This window comes from Corvus kubaryi, unplaced genomic scaffold (assembly GCF_017639235.1).
Source record: "Corvus kubaryi isolate FWS band 111438036 unplaced genomic scaffold, C.kubaryi_AGA036_p1.0 37300, whole genome shotgun sequence".
In the NCBI taxonomy this organism is placed as follows: domain Eukaryota; kingdom Metazoa; phylum Chordata; class Aves; order Passeriformes; family Corvidae; genus Corvus; species Corvus kubaryi.
In genome coordinates, this window is record NW_024581093.1 from 4,038,751 (window position 1) to 4,058,537 (window position 19,787).

The 19,787-nt window shown below is 40.7% G+C and overlaps 1 long non-coding RNA gene across 5 annotated transcripts in view; it reads left to right on the forward strand.

Annotated features, from left to right (window-relative positions):
* LOC121664125 overlaps positions 1 to 19,457 on the forward strand; it is a 60,482-nt gene extending 41,025 nt beyond the window's left edge. For 3 of the 5 annotated variants that reach the window (XR_006015885.1, XR_006015883.1, XR_006015886.1), the window contains 4 exons: positions 1,269 to 1,419; positions 10,748 to 10,844; positions 12,539 to 12,647; positions 13,215 to 19,457. This is a non-coding gene — a long non-coding RNA (uncharacterized LOC121664125). Of the gene's footprint in view, positions 1 to 1,268; positions 1,420 to 10,747; positions 10,845 to 12,535; positions 12,648 to 13,214 lie in introns of all 5 variants that reach the window. The other 2 variants (XR_006015887.1, XR_006015884.1) reach the window with 2 other exon arrangements.
* Positions 19,458 to 19,787: the final 330 nt, after the last annotated feature.

The following is a 19,787-nucleotide window of genomic DNA, read 5'->3' on the forward strand; positions in this document are numbered from 1 at the left end:
AATGCTGAGCATGGGAATATTCTCCCCCAGAGTGGGTCTAAGTGTCTATGTAAAAATTCACATTTATGCATCATTGAATTTACATAATATGGTCCACAAGATCAATATTTTGGAGCTTTTAGGGTATTAGCATTTCTCCCCTGTGCAGGATGACTCTGAAGCAGATTCTCCTTGACTGGGATATCTAGGCAGCAGGTCCCTGGCAGTGTATCTTTCTCTCCAAGAGGTGTACTAGCTCCAAGATTGGTTGCTGGTACCTTCAAAGGATGAGAAGTTGGCATCTCCTTTGGCTTCTGTGCAACCAAGTGCTCCTCTTTCCCAGGAGAAAGATCTCTGCTTTCTGCCTTTGCCCTCGCCTAAGGCTGAGATGTCTTTATTACATTTACCCCCTGGGCACAGGAAGTGATATTATATAAGAAATAATTTTGCAACCCTATTTCTACTAATCATTGCCACTCCTACCATAATAACAGGCAGATGGAACATACACGATTCATGTTGCTGTTATTTTTTGCTACAGTTTGCATGTGTTTTCCATTTAATTACAGTATATGAATGTCATATCTCTCATTTTTTCCCTTCTCGCATTTCAAATTGAATTTGATATCTATGATATATAGATAGGCCTGTGGTAAATCGTTTGATGCACTTTACACTCTTAAGTCTGTCTCTGCAAATCTCTTAAATGATCTGAATGTTTTCCAGTTTTGTTGGTGATGCAATAGTATCTGGGATACTATTGTAGTAGCTTCTGCACAGGGCAGAAGAATAGCTTGAGCATTTAAAGAAACTTCGCTTGACAACAGCACCAACACCAAAACCAACCACAACCATTTTTAGTTGTTAGAGAACTCTTTGCACCTTTATATCTCAAAACAAATTGCAAAGGACTTTGCAGGAGGAGAAAACTGAGGTGTGCTGTTCAATGATGGATGACCAAGATGCCATCAACACAGTAGTGACAGCACTGAAATAGAAACCAGATTTTTGGTACTGACCTACTCAGTGGGAAACATGTCTTAAAATAATCCAGGCTTAAAGAACCTGTGGTGTGCTACTCATTGGATCCTTTCTTTACCAACTTGTGTTACCATGTTTGAATTGAGCATATTGTAAAACTTGAGAAAGGAGATTTCAGTCCAGGTTTTACATGAAATAGAAACAGAGAAACATTGCTAAATGCTCATTCCTACTCTATTTTAATGTGAGTTAGTGGAAATCTTCTAACAGTGGGCTCTGCCTCTTCTGTAGCTTTCCATATGTTTCAGAAAGGGTTGAATTCAGAAAGGGTTGCTACTTACCAAGAGGAGAAAAACAGCGCAAGAGCATTGGTTAATGGGCATGCTTTGGATTCACACTGGATCCTGGAAGCAGAGTTGTCCCCTGTGGATGTAGAAGTATCATGGTTACTTCCTTCAGGTAACAGTCAAATCTTGTTTTTTCTGAAGTGCAATGTCTGATTGCAGTGTGTTCTACAGATCAATCGATCAACTGCAAGTGACACATGTTTTTAAAACAATGGGTGGATGCTTCCTTAGTTCACACATAACCCACAGAGGTTTTGAAGGCTTGATGCACTCTGTTGAGTAAATAACTATAAATAAAACAGACTATTAAAAAATCTTTAAATGTGCATTATGCCATCCAGCTCTGCTGTTTGGAAAGAGCTGTGGTAATTGGGAAAAATTAAACATTTTCAACAACTGTCCAAATACATATTTACACATAGTTTATGGTGTACACAAAGATATGTCTGTGGCAACTCTTGGGCCCCAACGAGTTTTATTAATTCCTCTTTGAATACAGTATTTTCAGTCACTTAAACACTGCAAGTAAACAGGAGACAGCTAATCATAGGGGAGAAATGCTGATTTCAAGGGAATTTGCAACTTACTTCTCCCACAACCTTTAGCAGCAAATGGCAAAATATTGATGTGGGATATATGGAATATACCTGTGTGGGGAGGGGACAGAGAATTGTAGTTCATACAGGCTTTTTTAGTACAGGTTTATTCAGCCAGGTGAATAAAAAGACATTTTTCTTGGTGAGAGCTCTCCTGGTCAGTTCCAGCTGGAGGTGACCAGCACTAGGGCTGTTAACACTGAAGGTTTTTTCATTATTTGTATGCCATCTAGGACCTGCAGATATTTTGGTGTTCTGAATTCCCTAGACACCCATGCTTTCAGTGTCCTAATTCCTGTTCAGTCAATGAGGAGCAGAGTCTGTGGGCTTCTGGCTTCGTTGTTTAACAGGGGTATAGCATGATCCTTGAAAGACAAAATTTCTTTAGATAAGAAACTTCAGAGTAGGGACCTTACTTTCCTGCTTGCCTGTGATGTTATCAAGCAATAATCCTTGTTAAGTAAGGATTAATGTTCAAACATGATCACGCTGATGAAATGTCTTTTTGCCTGCAGAGGAGACCTGGCAGAGTCTCCCTCTGCCTGCCTTTGGATGGTTTTATAGACCTCTTTCACATGAGCCACTTTTCCTGTGAGTGGAGTGGGGGATCATCAGCTTCTCCCGCTACCACTGACGAGCATCTTGGGCTGAGATCTCACCCACATCTAAGAGCAATGCCCTACAAAAGCATCTTTTAGCTGTAAAGCTCTGAAACCAAATTCTCTGACTCTCTATCATCTCTAAAGTTGTTTTGGATTTCATCAGCTTGTTTTATCACATGCTAGAGAGTGCCAGTGTTAAGAAGACTTGTCTTAAGCAATCCTCTTAGTGTTCCTGTGAGAGGTGGTTATATTTTAAATACAGTGAATCAATCTGTTGTCCATCTCTCATGGACAACTTGATCAGACCCCATGGGGCAAAGCTAATGTAGTCTTGTAATATCTGAAAAGCCCCTTTAGCAGCAGCACTGTTTATTTTTCAGTTGTACTGCTTATTTGCTAATTCCCATCTCGTTGCAAAACTTTCTAGGTACTCTGATTTCTTTATCTGACTTGTTAGGCGTGAACATGGCCCTTAAGGACTCCTCTATTTTTGGACAGTTGTCAATTTTACCAATTAAAAGAACTCCTTTGGATGGTTATCAGAAGCTGGAGCTGAAAACATGTTTGCAATTACTGATGACATAGCTGTTTCTATTTGCTGCTCTCTCTTTTAATTCCAAAAAGTGATATTTTTTTTGGCAGTAGATATGAGAAAATATGTCACTGTGTATAATTACAAAATGCTGTTCATTTCTGTCTCATAACTGTGGGGGGTTAGTTGGTACAATACATTTGGTTCATTCTTGGCTCACTCATGCTCACTTGGCATGACATACATTTAAGTGTATTATTAATTGTTATGTTAATATTCATTACCATGTTAATTTCCGTGGAATCATATAATTCTGCATGCCTCCAAATCGATATTCAAGGGTATATGGAAGCATGAAAAAACCCCACTGAATGGTTTCCTAGGGCATTGTAATAAACCTTAAATAAAATCACCTTCTGAACATTTTCCTCTAGGACACCTGGATTTTTTCGACAGACTTTGACCCCACCATGATAATTGCTACAAAACAAGATTCATCCCTGGGAATGGCCTTTGTACAAAGCTGCTTTAAATGTTTGTTGTGCTTTCAACCAGATTCAAAATACAAATCCACTGCACTGGCTTTGCTTTAATTTCCTAGGTTGCATCTGCCATCTTATCAGAGCAGTCTGACTGCACTGAAGAAGCTGCATAATATTTTTAGTAGCCCGGATTTTTCACTTGATATGTAACAAATATGTGAATAATGGCTCTGTAAGTATCTGTGAATTCTTCAGTAGATTGTTTTGCAAGAGAAAGTTCTACTAGTAGCAGTAACTTAGGAAGAGCAAATTTGTAGGATAAGAGGTGAACGTCAATTTAAATGACTGTTGCCTGGGAATTTAAAAGAAAAGGATTGATACAGATATTTTGGGCTCAACCTCCTGTAAGCACAGACTCCTGAAATCAGTGAGAATTTTTCACCTGTTTTGAATGTGCGTCAGACTTCCAGTGCATGTGTCTGTATAAAAGAAAGAGGGCACGTAATGTCTGAAGTACTGTTTTTCCAGAAAATAGGCCTGTCTAACAAAAACTTATCCATTTTTGAGAAATCAGTTACAAGTGAGTGCACCTGAAACTGCAGACAGGTGGGTTCTTTTCTCTAACCCTGGTGAAGTTTTAAGAGGTTTCAGATACGTTCATTATCCACTTTTACTTCTCTTTCTTAGAGAACTCACAGGCTTAGGCAAGAGAGAGAGTGACTTTAGGTTCTTGCCTCAGCTTGGAGGTTGTCACTCTGAGCAGGTGTAAGGCCATGGCACGAAACCAGGGTGGGGTCACAGCATTGGAAATTTTATTGTAGCATAAAAATAGCTCCCTGCCAAAGTCCTCATAGAGCAATGTATTTCAGGGTCAGTTACACTTCACAATCATCTCAAAACATGCTTGTAAATAAATTGTATGGGCTTAGCTCTGCTGTCATTGACATTTCCCCCCAAGTAAATGCCAGGCCTGCTGTGGAGAAAATTCCACTGACTGAGAGCCCCACACCTGAACAGGGTTAGAGCTTCTCTTCTCAGCTGGGATTTAGTAGTCTCGGTTCTAGGTGGCAGCAAAGCCCTTCTCAAACCCTCTGAGTTGCTTGGGGTACACCTGCCCTGGGTAACAATGAGCAGAGGCACCTGAGTCACTGCTGGACGGGGCAGCTCTGGAAGCAGCACGGCTGTAGCAGCCTGTCTGGAGAGCTGAGCTGGAAAAGCAGGGCCCTGCTGCTCCAGCTGGTCCCTGCTGCTGCTGGGGCTGAGCAGGGCTCTGGAGACACAGCTGCTTCTCAGAGATAGCCTGTTTATTTGGGCAGGAGTTGCATATTTTTCTGTGCTGCAGCTTCACTTCCAAGGGTAGGACTCTGCTGCTCTGTGTCTTTCTGTCTGGTGACAGTGTAGGCAGTTTCAGGCATAGGTGAACTCTTACCTAGCATTTGTGGATTTGCCTACAACAGCCAGCTCTGCTCTCATAAGAGACACCAGCACACTGATACATCATCATCATCATTATTATTATTACTAATTATTTTAGTCAACAGCTTGTATTCAGAAGTCATAAGTCTTGTTTAAGGATAAAAGACCTTCTTAAACACAGCCATTTAGAAGTGTGACACCTAAATTAATATATTGATAATATGTTAGGAAGGATGTTTTAGAACTTCTTTCTAAGCAGAAATTAACATTTTATCTGAAAATAGTAATGGAAAGAAAACTGTGTAGTCTAGCAAGGTATATCATTTAGACTTGATGATAGAATAATTGTTTTCCATCAAGCAAACCAAAGAAGAATCCATAATAAAATTTTACAAGTTAGCTGCCACCAAGAATAAACTCAAGAGCACTATATGAAATGAATTGTGTGTTTTAACTGAATCTTCTCTCAGGACAATAACTCTAATATAGAGCCAAGGTCTGAAGAGGTCACCTGCAGAAAACCCTCCTGGGGCATTTCAGAGGAGAAAGGAAATATTCTTCTCCCTGTCAGGTTCACTTCGTGTCCTAATATGTCTGAGGATGTGCATTGAAAACATAATCCACAGCCACCATTCTGAGTCAGGGTTTAGATAACAAGGGTCATTAAGAAATCTCTGAGGATGACAAACTTAACCCTGTATGAACTTAAGGACCATATCCTGCTACTAATGCGAAAAGTAAGTCTGGTTGATTGTAATTGTGACTGAACTAAAATGTCACTTACCATTAAGATCAATTTCTCTTTTTTTAAGGATTGCACCATTTCTCTAAAAATATATGTAAGATCATAACTGGCATCTATTGAACATAGTCTGTACTGATCCTTTTCCAGTACTACATGAGAGAACATCTGGATTTCTGTGTATTTCCAAATGTTTGCCTTATCTCACGTTGTGTTTACAGGACCAGGGTGTGGCAATTCCATGCAGGATCCCAAATTAAAATACCTATTGAGAAACCTCTACATTTGTCATCACAGTTATCTAACTCCACAACTTCTGCTCAGGCCCTTCGGGTAAACCAGGGTGTATCGCGACTCTTCCTGTGCCCAAAGGATGACGTGTGCTCCTGAAGAATGTGCAACAGTCCTGACCCTGAATTCAGAGCCACGGGTACTGCTGGGCCCTCAGCATGCTGCCCCTCAGCTGGCTGTACTGGGGTGAAATGCTCCAAACATGTTTTCAGGGATTCCCATGTTAGGTCTCTGGGAATGTCAGGATGTTTGGGCACTGGAACTGGCTCCCCAGGGCAGTGGTCACAGTCCCAAGCCTGAAAGAGCTCAGAAAGTGTTTGGACAATGCTCTCAGGCACATGTGGGATTGTTGGGGTGTCCTTTGCAGGGCCAGGAGTTGGGCTTGATTCTTGTGGGTCCCTCCCAGCTCAGCCTATTCTGTGATTCTGTGATTCTGTAATTCTGTAATTCTGTATGCCATATACAGTGGAGAGAGTTTGAAGTTGCCCTGCCAGTGGCAGTGTGAAAGATTCCTGACTGTTGGCGCTATAAAACTCATTCCCTGAGCATTCTCAGACCTTTATTACAATGGCCCAATTTATGCCTGAATGAAGCAAAGAGGCCACTTTAACTGCCTTTGCCCAAATCCCCATGCTCCATCCTACAGGCATGCCTTTGAGCCTTGAGCCTCATGTAAATTTTTATAGCTCCATTAACTGGGATGTCATCAATTTGAACAATTACAAATTACAATGATATTAAAGTATCCAAGCAGCACTAGCTAGAAGTCAGCAAGGATGAGAATTATCACATTCCTTGCTCTCCAGTCGTGTTGGGGCTCCTTGCTTGGTTTCTGTGCCTCTTGTCTTGCGTCAGGGCGTCAGGGTGTCAAAGTTCTCATTTGCATTTTAGCTTCCTTGAACTCCTAAAAGTGAAGGAACTTGGCTAAGCACAGAGTTTCAGTATATTGTGTTTACTTAAGGGGATTTAGGTGCTTACAGAAAATGCTGGGTAGATAGAAACTAACTACAAGGATTATAGATGAATTTTATTTAGTTCTACTTCTCGCTCAGTTCCATTCAGTGAGGCTTTTTGGCTTTCTAAGCTGTGGGCGTCTTTTGTTCTGAGTAAAAAAAAATAAAAATTATCCCTTGGGTGTCTTTCATGGACAAGAATGATATAAAGGGCCTTCTTTGCTTTACAGCAGATTCAACTCTGTGCCCATTTGTCAGTAGGGTCCATCTCTGCGTTGCTGAGCTGGTGTCAGGGTGCTCCAGATGACAAAGCCATCTTCTTTCTCCTGGGATCACGGTGAATTTTTGTCTCATTGGATTTTTTTTTCTCAGAAGGCTTTTTTGATTCCTGATGATTTGATGCACTGCCTTTATAGCTTTTTCTCCCCACTTCTTTTTCTCTTGGTTTGGTCACACGACACGGTTACATTAATTTTTAGAGTGGTCCATGGTGCAGTATATAACTGAAGGCACTATGCAGCATAGTGTCTTTGGGATGTTAATAGACACACAGTCACCAGGGAGGGACAAATTTGAGTCCCTGGGAGACTGGAAGCCCTGCTTTTTGAAGGACTTGTGGTCTTGCAATGAAATAGGCTCAGACTAATACTTCTCTCAGTACGATAAATCAGGAGTGATTTCCTTGAACTAAAAAGGGGTTGCAAAGAGATAAAACTAGTGACAGGAGAATCATTGCCCTTCTCTCTTAAGAGCAGACAGTTGGTTAAATTCCTTTGCTCCTCAGATAGTGTTGAATGTCATGCAAGTCATCATTGGGTCTGTGGGGAGTGGGATACAATCAGGATGTTAATGTGCTGGGAGTGCAGCTGTTTCTTCCCTGGTGTCGCCCGTGCTTTGACTCACCTTTGCTGCCAAAGAACTCGTTCACTGCTCTTCATTTGTAACTCAGATCTTTACCTACACACATTTGCGACTGAGATTTGTAAGAGACAATTTTATGCTTGAAAAGGGAGAATTACTTTACAACTATACCTGTTGTCTGTGCAACTGCTTGACAACCTCACAAGAATTCCTTTCACTCTGTGCCTCTGGTTCTCTCTGTCAGTAAGAAACAGAACATGTATAGTTCTAAGTGCTGAAAATCAAATACTGGTGTGATATATTAGCTTCTCTCTCCCCCGGGGGGGGGGGCGCTCCCCCCCCCCAGTGTTCTAAATATGGCTCTACTTTGAAATTAAGTGCACTACAGAATATTCAGTTGCAGCACATTGCTGGCATACAGTTTATAAATTGTTAGTGTTTGGCAGCCCTTGGTTTTTAAATTCCTACTGATCATAAGTAGCTGGCACTAATCAGCTCCAATAGAGTTATGGTACTGTGTACCTTCTTAAATAGCTGGAGTGGAGATATCCATCTAAAACCCCATATATAATAGCCACATGTCAGAAACACTTTACTCTGAGCAGGGTTTTTATTTTACTTTTTACATCTCTCACATTTTACATCTGGTTCAACAGTTCTGAAGGAAACTACATCTGATGTGATAGCAGGAGATCTATATCATACATCTCAAAACCTGCCAGAAATGCAATTTAAATATAGTTTTGGACAGAGTAAAAGAAGTATTATTGGTATCAGATGTTTGGGCAGTGAGAAGTTGAGCTCCATCCTCCCCTTGATTTTTTTTTGTACAGAAGGAAATCATAATGTGAAATCCTAGTTCTGCTAAAACTTGTGAGAGCTTTGCTCTTGATTTCAGTCCTCAGTTTCACCTTGCAGCTGTAAGGTGCCTGCCAAGTTCAAGCAAAACTGTGAGGCTGGAGCAGCAAAGACAGACCTGGATGTGGCCTTTTGCAGAGATGAGCAGCGTTTGATCTGGTTTCAGTGGGGATAACTATCATCTGTACTGTGACACACACTTCAGAGAGACCTTCTCCAGTATTTGCAGCCACAGAAGGTTTGGGTAGGGCAGGCTGGTTCTGGTACGCATCACTCCATTCCAGTTTATTTTCATGGCTCAAGTTTAGAAATATCTGAAATTTCAGATAACCTGGTTCAAGTCAGGAGTTTTATGCCTTGGTCATCTGAGAGTGCACATAACACCTGAAGTGAACTTCTGCAGTTTTTGGGAATCATTCATCAGCAGTGGATGGAGAACACGACCTGCTGGCTGTGTCTGTCACAAATTAGCACCTCCCATGGCTCGCATCTGAAGGGGCTGCCTGCACGTCCTCCACACATGGCAGTGGGCTTAGTTGCTTGGAAATAGGATAGCCTGTGTGTTAAAGAGGTGTAATTTTAAGACTGTTGGTACTTGGGGTTTGCTGAAAAACAGACCTCACTGATCCAGGGTACTGAAACCTGCTAATCAGAGCTGTCTGTCAAAGGCTTGGGAATGTGTTCAGCCACTTGTGTGTCAGCAGTGTGCCAAAGCACCTATGCATGTGTCCCAAATGCCTTTTGTTCTCATGCTGCATATGTAAGAGATGTCATTGTGTGAGTCTGGGGCTGTCTGAACAGACAAACCAAGATTCACTTGGTTATTACGATCCTAATTGTTACTATTTCATCACTCCAGAGCCCTAATGAAGGGCAGGAGCCTCAGTGTGATGGACTCAGTAAGAAGATGAGCTTCAGCTCTTACTTTGAAGCACTCTACATTTTTGTCTCATTATTTCTGATCATAATCCAGCACCAAAAGAAATCAAAAGCTGTCTCTGAATTCAGTGAGAGCTGAGGGCGCACGAAAGCTCTCAGGAAATGCTCAGTGTGTTGTCAGGATCAGGCCTGTAATGTGTAACTCCAGCCTAGAAAACTCATTTCCTTTGAAGCTCAGTTGAGTGTTACTACTACACATCAGCGTGTTGCACCACACAGAGTATATCAAATTTGATGTCATTTTTTTTCTTCCTTTTTCCCTGGGAACCTGTAAATATCCTTTGGTAGCAAAACCAGAGAAGAATAAATTCTCCTCGATGTATTTACAAATGTGAGAAGCTTTTCAAGTTGTATTTGCAATTCTCTTTCTTGCAATGACCTCTATTTTCATAATCCTTCATGGAATATCATGGTTTAAAGAGCTTTCTCTCCCTGCTGTTTTTGTTAAAAGGTTTTTGGTGTGATATTTGGAAAGTCAAATTCTGCATTTAAATGTTGTGTTTTCACAGATATAAATGAAAGAGGCCATATTTATCTTTTTTCCCCTTTTCTGAGAACATCAAGCAATTCCACTTTTTACATGTATTGTTAACTAAACCATGAGAGCATACAGCAGCTTTAATAGTAAAGCAATTGTGATTACATCTTGCTTGTAATTACATTTATTTCCTCACATATGTCCAAAAAGGCAAGCATTAGTTTGGCCTGTATAGGCATGTGCTAATGGCAAGAAAATTGTCTGGCAGCTTGACAGCAAGGAAAATAGCTTATAGTCACTTAAAGTCTTTCATGTCATGGACGCTTGCAAAGACTCTGAGCACTCAGGCTTTCGCTCGCATGCTTTTAAAATCGATTGAGTTCTGAGAGAGGGGGAGTTTGCTATCTGCACTGGATTTGCATCTAAATAATCCAAATATGAAGAGATACAATTGGCAAGGTATGGGTGTGTGATCACAAGTTTGAAAAACCCAGTAGTGGCACTCGACAGGACTAATCTACAAATATCCGTGGGCCCCGTGCTCCACTCTGTGTCAGCCTGGCAGAAACGCCTGCAGCTGTCCACAGAAAAAAGGTGGGCAAATAAGGAGTCCCTGGTATCTGGAAGGACTCTGAGGCTCACTTGTATCCCACATTCCATCTAACTGATTTAATCGACCTCTGTGTACAGGACAGTGCAATTCAGAGTGACCCAGAGGATCACGACTTGTTCCTGTTGGAACAGGGCTTTGCCAGCCCCACATTCCTGGCACGAGATGACCACACTGGTGAGTTCTTTTCACTTTTTAACAAAAAGCTGGCTAGAAATTTTACAGACTGATTTATGACAAAGCTGAAATCACATGCATTTTCGCAGTGCAGAAAAGTTTCTTGTTGGAAATGATAAATGTTACAAAGTTCTTCAGAAGCTGCATAGAACGTTAAACTGAGCAGTGTCCCAAATACTGTCTGGGAAGAGTGAGAATTTTTCACTGTCCATATAAGCCACAAACTAGGGCAATTTGCAAGCTTTTCTGAAACTAGAGGTACATTTGTATCTTCTGTCTAGTCTGCTTGCCTTCTGGTACTGTGTTTACCAAGAATCTCAGCAAATTCACTGTTTTCTCCATTGGAATAAGTCAGTGCCTAGCCAGAACAAGTACACTCCCAGATCCAGTGTTAGATCTTTCCCAGATTTGTGGGCACTCACATTTGATTGCCAATATCCATAGTCTGTGACTACTCAAGTTATGTCCACAGCTGTAGAGATCATTACTGAAAATTTGGTCAAGAGTTGGTAAATACATGAACAAATGGTAATCTGCACACTCAACTCGGGAACTGAGTGCACAGGCCTGCAAATATGTCCAATTTGGTATTTTTCTTGCTTAGCTAGAGAAAAGCCACTGCATAAATCCCGTAACCCTGTGCCAGGTGGTGACACAGGCAGACAGACAGACACATATATGGGTATAAATGACCCAGCTTCACTGACAGGGCTGGCAGTCCCTGAGTTCCCATTACCAGATGAGCCATCAGCCCACTGGTTTTTGCTGAGTAATTGGGCTGGGCAACCAGGGGAGCCAAACTAATGCTTCTACAAGCTGGCTCAGCCCTCCAGGCATCATGGACAAAGAAACAGCAAAATAATAATGGAAGTTACTCACTGGGTCTGTTGCTGTCTGCAAGGGTCAGGCATGTTCTACTTTTCTTGGGGCAATAAAATTCCCAGGAATGCTGGGCACAGTCCTGGTCCTCTTTGTAGACATCCCTCATCCTTTAGGTGCTCACAAAATGAGCAGTCATTAAATCTTTTAAAATGGAATTTTTGAGGGTAGCTGAGAGCCACTACAGGACTAAAACCCAAGGGGTTTTTTTAGTTTAGTTTAGTTTTTGGCTACATTTTAGCTTTATTGTGTTTATTGTTCCCTGTCTCAAACTTCCTATTGAGCTAAAATCTCTCAACAGTAAGAGCACAGAGTAACTATAGTTAGTATTTATAATTTACCTCCCAGAAAAAGAGCCTAAGCTTTCTTCTCCAAGCATTATAAAGAAGGTAGGATTATTATTTGCCGTGGAAATGGGAGAATGGAAGAATTAATATGGACACAATGATAAAATAAAGGTTCATGATCTGTCTTACGCTACAGAAATTAGGTTTGTCTTCTGGCTAGAATCGAGGTCAAATTACAACATCTGAGTACTGAGTGAGGAAAAGCAGAAGGTTGGACTGGAGTTTTGGTCTGTTCTCTGTGCCAGAATTTAGGGAGTGCTTAGAAATCTGCCTTTAGATCTATTTCTGGATTTGTATGCTGTGTCTCTAAGAATTATATTAGCTTTTTCCATTCTGCCATCTGAAAATGTTAATATTTAGGGATTTTTTTTCATAAAACCAGCAACAACATGGAAAATATTAACAGGAAACATTTTAGATGCTACAGGAAATTACAGCTGTGAAGAGCGTTTCATATTGTATTAGCAGGAGATTGAATGAGGCTTCTTCCCATCCAAACATTTAAATCCATGAAGAAGAGGAATGTCTCTAACTCCATGTACCTGCTCTGAAGGGGTATGAAATCTACAAAGAACAGGTATTATTGTTTGTTTTGCTTTCACTGGCCTGGAAATCAGAAACACTTAGGTTTTAAGACAGCTGCATCGCACAGTTCTGGGAATTGTGAATGAAGTGACAGAGACGTCACAGCCGACAGTCTGATATCCTGACTGGGGTGCTGTCAGTGGGACACTCGTGGTTGGCAGGCAGTGCTTGCTCCTGCCTGGGATTCTGCTTTCCAAAGTGAAGGGCGGCCGTCCCTCTGTCCCTCACATCAGGGAGGGCAGTTGGTATTTCAGAGCTGTTCTTGTGGGACAAGGGGGCTGTAGAGCCTCCTGAGTCTCCAGCTCACCAGCAGCTTGGACCTGGCAAGGTCAGAGCGAGCAGTGAAGCTCCCTGAGCCTCTGGTTAATGAAGCAATGCTGAACTTCGTTTTGTTAGCTACCTAGCATAAGTCTAGTCTGGTTCTTTCAGTATTAAATTTGCAGTTTCACGGTTTATATCCCTCAAGCATTATGGTGACTCACACTGGGTGACTGGTTTGCTCTCAGATCCTTCCCATGTTCCTACATATGTGGTTTGTTTTCTGACTTGATTGACCTAGAGAGAACATTGCTGCTGGATGAGCCTTTTCATGAGAAGAACAATGCTGCTGGATGAGCCTTTCCATGAGAAGATGATGAAGATGATGTGCTCATTTCATCCTGTTTAGAAATCTCCCCAGACTCCATGCACAGAAATAGTAACAGCAACAACAAAATAATTTAGGTTATCTCGAGAGAAATTCTCTACTCTGGAAAGTGCATAAAATCAGAGATAACCTCTGCTGCTGTTGTGCCTGTCCTCAGGCCTGTAGGGAACCACCAGATTCGCTGTGAGCTGAACCAGCTTTGCTCTGTTTGCTGTCTCAGACGAGCCACTGCACTGGAGAAGTCAACCCTGGCAGTGTGGGAGCGTGTTCTGTTCTCCTCAGGATCGGCTGCCCTCCCTGAATATCCACTTTGCACACCCACAGGATGGCATCCCTTCTGCACGTACTCATATCCACAGAACTGCTGTGCTCTGCAGTCTGCAAGGGGCGGATACACCTGATCTGCCTCAAACTAACAAATCCCCCTGTGCTTGGAAATAAAACAAACCTCAGAAGTGGGGAAAGTTCTCTCTTCTGAAATGATCAGATGCTATAATACAGTTTCTTTTGAGCCGAATTCTGTTGGGCAGACAGCTATTGATGTGGTCCCCATTGTCACTTAGGTATTTGGTCTATTCATTATTTTCATTTATATTGTTTATGTAGAGCACCTAGAGGCCTGTGATAAGCAAATTTCACCGAATAAAATAAGCCAACTTTAGTAGGTCAATTAGCATTCTCCAAAGATCATACATTTTAGCAGGGAGTTTTGCAGTTTACTGCTGCTGTCTAAGGAGAAAATGGAAAGTAGACCCCTCCCCTCATATACAGTGTCAAATATCAACTCTAAATTAGAATGTTACTTATTCTTACTGAAACTGGGAATTCATTGTATGAGCTGAGTAATCACAATGCTGTGCTCTGATTTCATTTCTGGAGATTATCCAATGAAAACAGCCTGTTGTTACCTACTGGGAAGAAATAGGCAAATACAGTCATGTCTCTAATATGTGTACACAGTATATCAGTGCTCTCCAGGTTGCTTGCTAAACGCAGCTTAAGAATGTTCTAAGATACAGACAGGGAGATTTGTAATGAGACATGTGCAATGTATTTCTAGTGTCTCCTGTTTTCTTTATAGTTATAAAATCAATAAAACTTAGGTGTACCAAAGAATATAGCTCCGTAATACAGCGTTGCAGGCTGATGTAAGTTGTTGTGATGGGGAATTTATTTTTGATTTGAACATTATGAGCTTCCTGCTTTCCCTACTTACACAACTTCTGGCTGTTTTATTGCCCCCTTCTTTTCACTTGGTTGTCCTCTTTCAGGGGTACTCTGAGATGCTTTTTCTTCTGCATAAGTTTTCATTCTTTCATGATGCCTCTCTGCTTAAAACTCCTTATTTTAGGTATCTTTTGGTTGTGATTTTTTTCAGTGCTGAGAGTTCTAACTTAAAACCAATTAATTGGTAATACTTCTGCAGTGAGACAATACAATATTTATACTTTGTGTGCCGTACTGTTTGTGCCTTTCATCCCAGTTTACAAAGGTCAACCTGCCTAGAGTTGGGTATTTTTACCTTTATAGCTCTTCATCTGAGTAAGTGATCTAATCTTTACTCACAGTTTTATTGACTGCTAGGTCTTGACTTGAGCCTGATGATGTGTTTCTGGTTTGCTAATTTAGGCTTAAACTTCCTGCCAGATCCAGCCAGACCAAGCCATATGAGCTGTCTACCTTCACAGTCTGCCTCACGTCTGCTCTTCCAGTCACCTGTATTTGGGAAGCTGACCTTCCCAGGAATCAACCTCAGAAACTGGATTTTGTTTTTTTAATTTTTTTTAAAATTGTTGTTGTTGTTGTTTAAGCTTGTTCTGACAAAAGAAGTCACAGAAGAGGTGCATGAGTGAGCAGAACATCTGGGAGAGAACAGGGAGTAGCAGGATTGTTGCTCTGTAGACTCCTGGGTCCAGGATTCATGATCCTGGGTGAATTCCAAATGCACACAGAAATGGAGTGTGGGAGGAGCTGTGCCAGGGTATGGTCAAATCTGAATGCTGGGCTTCAGAGGTTTAGTGCCTCCAGTTCTGGAGTTTTGCCTCAGGGGTCTCAGTGTGGTCAGCAGATCTGTCTGTTAAAGGGACCTTTATATTCCCTCTGGCACTGCAGACATTGGCCAATGATTCCAGGCCCTGAAAGGTATTTAGGTTTCTGACTGCAGCTGATTTTGGTGTGTTCAGTGATGGTGAAAAATGAATTGTTAATGAATCCATGAAAGTCACACAGCTCTTGTTGGTGAGAGCAGAAAAACAAACTGAAGAAAGGAAAACCACCATTTAAAAGATGTCCAGAATGACTATATTAATGTAAAATGTGAAATATTTGTTTTTTCCAAGAAATATGCGTCTTGAATACCTAAAGCAGTTCTCAGTTTTAACTCAGCTAAACTGATTTTTTCTCTTTGTTGTTGGTGTTTTTCATCAGCCTCATCATACAGTGACTGTTTCTGTAAACCAGAACTTTTCCATTGCAGTCATAGATATTTCTGCTTCCTACCTTACTTATTCACCAGTCATACAAAAGTCACCCTATGCTACATTGCTGTTCAAATATTCCATTTATAATGATAATACATAAAATATTTTGATTCGTGACTGCGTTAAACTCTGACAGCTTGTCCTTTGCTCATGCCACAAAAATCATCCTTAAAGATATTGCTGGTGGCCTCAGGACTTAATGATTCTTATCAGTGCTGAGAACCAAACCAAGAAAATTAGATACCCAACAACCAGCTCCATCCCAAGAACATCAGCTACATCCAACTGCTAATACTGTATTGAAAGACTTTTAATCCTAGAATGTGGAATACCCAGCCCAAGTCAAAACAAAACTGAGAACCAACTACCACCCTAAATCTAGTGAGGTTTTATCTAATTTTTTTCCTGGGATATAATGAATTAAACATAGTATGAAATGCAAAAAGGTTACATTGAGACATATAATATTTGAAGGTTTAATTCATTTTTCTAGTGTATAAGACACAAGGCTATTAAATTTTTAAAGCAGTGATCTCCTGAAGTCCCTACTTTATGAGGTCTTTCTTCATAAAGATAAATGGTTTCCTTGCCAAATCAAATGCAGATTTGAAACAAATTAAGTTAATGTTCAATGGTACAAGGTAGAATGGATGGGGGAACTGTTTTATTTTGCATTGTAATAACCATATACACCTAAATCAATAGCTGTGGAAAAAAAAAGGCAATAATATCACATAACTGCAGGAAATGAAATATAGTGAGATGAAGGGGGGAGCGGGTTGCAGAATGAAAGGATTTGTATTGGAATAATGACATTTCATTAAAAAGGGAAGGAGTGCTATTGAATATAAGTCCATACCAGTAAATTCTATTTCTTATAATAACACTTGAGATGAGTTAAATTTGCCCAAGTATTGTGATAAAGTATCTTGCTGGATTCCTTTCTTATATTATGCTGTAATTTTACGTTAAAAGAAAAATTTGAAATGTTAAAGAGGCAGAGCATGTTTTCTAAAGTGCTTTCTATTTCTCCTAATGTTTCATTTAACTTGTTATATTATCCTGTGCTCCTGCAATCTAAGCAGGAGGAAGTTTATCAGTTTCCTTCTTCTGTAAGCTCGTATTAAAGAAACAAAACAAAATGGGAATCTGGCAGTGGTGAAAGGCATTGGATTGAGAGTCCTGGGGATTAAAGCCCACTATTTATCTGCAGCACAGGCTCAGGCTGGTGAGTAACAATGAGGACTGAGAGAGGGTGAATCTCAGCAGTACCTCAGCAGGGATGAGATTCCTGCCTGGTGCAAATCAGTAGCAGCCAGGGCTGATACACTGGGTAATGTACTGAACAGGACTGGATGCAGCCTTCTTCAAAGTATTGCACAAAGAAATTTTTGTTCCTCTGGAGTCAATGGCAAAAATCCCACTGATTTCATGGAAGTAGGGATTTTAACCTTGTTTTTATTTTTTGTCACCCTGAAGTCTCCCTGAAAGACTCTCCAGATAGAAAGGAAAATATTCCATGTGCTTCACTTCAGTCACTTCCCTGATTTGTTTCATTCTTTTGAGGTTGCCCACAAAGGGAAGAGTTCCACTGACTGGGCAAACTGAGAGACATGTGGCTGCTAGAAATTAAACTGATACCCTGCCGTTCGTGTCCCATGTGTCAGATCAGGAGGAGTTCATTAGAGGGACAAATCCATTTTGTTCTTTTGTGGAAAGAGTATCCGCTGAAACAGGACTGTGGGTGTGTGGGCACCTCCGTTGAACCTCTGCCAAGCAATCATCTGGGAAATCACTTGTAGTAGTAAGGGGTGTAAAGGATTGTAAAGAAAGTAAGATTGACAGTGTCATAGTACTTCTGTATCAGTGGTAGAAACGTTGTGGAACATGGATGTCATGGGTGCCAGAGCTTTTCTCTACCCTTCCCTGCCACTGTCTGCAGACTACATGAAACCATTGTTATCTCTGTCAGCAGTTTTTGAACTCCATCTTCTTTTACCAAAACCATAAAAGTGCCATGGCGGGGGGGAGGGTCTCTATGAGATCGAAATAGAGCTAGACCTGTACTTTTATATTAATGAGGAAAAGGTTTGGAACTTAACTGTAGTTCATAGAGTTGCTCACGGTTGGGTACAGAGGAGCCCATCATGAGAATGTGGTACCTCCTTGTAGTATTCTCATACCATAATATCCTGTCATAGTCTGGTTCCTGTGGTGTATTTTTGGCAATTACAAAAATCGAGTAGTACTTCACTTAGATCTCCTGGACTCATTATGCAAGTTTAATGTGGTCAGAAATGCATGAAAATCCAGAGGACATTTGGATAAGGCTTGGCTTTTTATTTAGGGCCTTAGAAATTGTTGCATCTTTTCTCCCCATCATAGAAGAGGCATTTCTGTGCAGAGCTTGTGACTGAAGTTCTTTTGAGCAGACATCTGAAGAATCCCCTGTGCACAGTTAAAGGATAAAACTTGTCCATACACACACAGCTCAGCATCCTTCTGTCCCCAGTGCAGTTGGCATCTGTGCTGTTCCTCCTTACACCCTGCACAGCCAATGAACCATCCCTTTGTGTGAGCCAGTGGGGGTCTTGCTTTGAGTTATTTCTGTAGTCATAATCAGCTCTGTGCTTCAATCGTTGGTTCATTTGTTTCAATAAGAATGGGTAAAGCATTCTCAGGCAAATTTCAGACCTCATTCAGTTTGAAGAGTTTCATCCCTATGAGCATTATGAAGAGGTACATAACTGTACTTGAGGTTGTCTCAGTTCCTTAGTCTGCTTCAAAATAAGATCTAAAGAGGAGCTCGCTGAAGCAAACCAGCTTTTCAGGGCTGCATGTTGTGAAATTGGTACCCATTTCTAGCAGCAGGAATTGATACTGTGTGCTGAACAATCCTAATGATGTACCTTACCTGAGTGTGTCACGGGCTGCACTTCTCATGCAAAAAGTATTGGTTTCAGGAATATTACTTATATTCTCTCCTTTCATACATTCATCAGCTAAGGTGTCACCAGATTTTTGCCAAGGGGCCAGGGGTAACTGATAGCATCTGAGGAGATTTGGCTGTCTCCCACTCAGGATATGAGTGAAATGGTTTGCTCAGTGAAATGGAATATATTTTTTTTTAAATAAAAAAAGGCCACCAAATATATCCAGGCTCTCATATAAAATGCCACAGGGAGTTTTATTTTAGAATATGTACAACTAATCAACCTCTGATTTGTGCATTGCTATCACATTTTCTGGTCTCTGTTTCCTCTGGATAGGAAACTTGGGATGTGATCCTTTCAAATTGCTTTTAATTTTACTCCCCTTGAAATTAATTATTGACAAGTCCCAGAATCTGAGCCACTCTAACCAACTGTTCATGGATTTGTCATGTACAGATACCAGTAAAATTCACAAGTCACATTGTACTATGAATTGTGTAAGTCAGATGGAGAAAGTCAGAAAGACTGCTGCATGGTTTATCTAAATAATAAACACAGTTGTAATGGTAAACATTCACTCTGAACTTTCCAAGAACATCTTGTAGCATAAAAAAATTTACTGCAGAAATTCTTGGATAGTGTTTTTAGATAATGGTTAAATGTAAGAATTTCATTGTGTTGCAGGAACAGTAAAAAAAGATGAAATATATTGAATAAAGATTTTATTGTGAGTTATTTGCTCAGCTCTGTAGCACCATCAATTTTTTCTCCCTATATAAAAATAATGAAGTCAATAAATGTATTTAGGTGACCTCTGAGACTTACAAAAATCATGTTATGAGATGGGTGAATACTGGATACAGTATTTCATTCAGATGCCGAACAGCTGTTGTGCTAGACAATGCTGGCATCCTATTTTTCACCACTGGTGCTAATGCAAACTGTGCTTTGATTATATTTACATTCTATCATATTGTGGGAATGTGAAAAAGACTGTTGGCCTGTCAACCCTCATGTCCCACCTGGTTATGCCATTTGCTAATGTGTAATTGCAGACAGAGTCAGGAACCTTG